Source organism: Glossina fuscipes, unplaced genomic scaffold, assembly GCF_014805625.2.
Source record: "Glossina fuscipes isolate IAEA_lab_2018 unplaced genomic scaffold, Yale_Gfus_2 1, whole genome shotgun sequence".
Classification (NCBI taxonomy): domain Eukaryota; kingdom Metazoa; phylum Arthropoda; class Insecta; order Diptera; family Glossinidae; genus Glossina; species Glossina fuscipes.
The window spans coordinates 13,825,790-13,826,375 of record NW_023998415.1 but is presented as its reverse complement, the minus strand read 5'-3'; the positions used below and the strand labels follow the sequence as shown (position 1 = coordinate 13,826,375).

The 586-nt window shown below is 22.7% G+C and overlaps 1 protein-coding gene across 1 annotated transcript in view; it reads left to right on the top strand.

Moving 5' to 3' along the window:
- The window catches only part of LOC119645064 (protein encore), a 14,432-nt gene continuing 13,846 nt past the window's right edge, over positions 1-586 (top strand). Inside the window, exon 1 of the mRNA XM_038044920.1 lies at positions 1-320. The gene's annotated coding sequence lies outside the window, so the exon portion shown is untranslated. The remainder of the gene's footprint in view (positions 321-586) is intronic.

The following is a 586-nucleotide window of genomic DNA, read 5'->3' as shown; positions in this document are numbered from 1 at the left end:
AAAAAAGCAAAAAAAAAAAAAAAATAAGACGAAAAAGAATATTTTTTCAATTCATGTGATATGTAAAACGCCTAAGCACAAGAAGAAAAGTCTAAAATATTTATGAGCAAGAAAATTAATAATGAAATATTTGTAAATATATTTGGGATATTTTCAAAATTCCCAAATCGATATGCTTTCTGCGAGTGACAGTGATTCATGAAATATAGTATGCAGTTTCATTTGCTACTTTTGCCCTGGAATACCACAATTATGTATATGTACATAATAAATATCTGTAGATATATTTATACACTTATGCATATATGAGTGCATTAACAGTTAGTTAGCATCTGTCTTGCATTATGATTATGATTATATTATTATTATTATTATGATTATTATTATTATTATTTTTTGTGTTTTTGTTTTTTTTTTTTCCTGAATATAAGTAAGAAAATATTGAAAATGAACTAAAAAATTCAACAACCCTTAACTTGTATTGCATTTAACCTGAATAAATTACATACGAACATTATACGCTTTTATTATATACACACACAAATATAGGTACAATCAAAAGATATATATATATATATATATATAT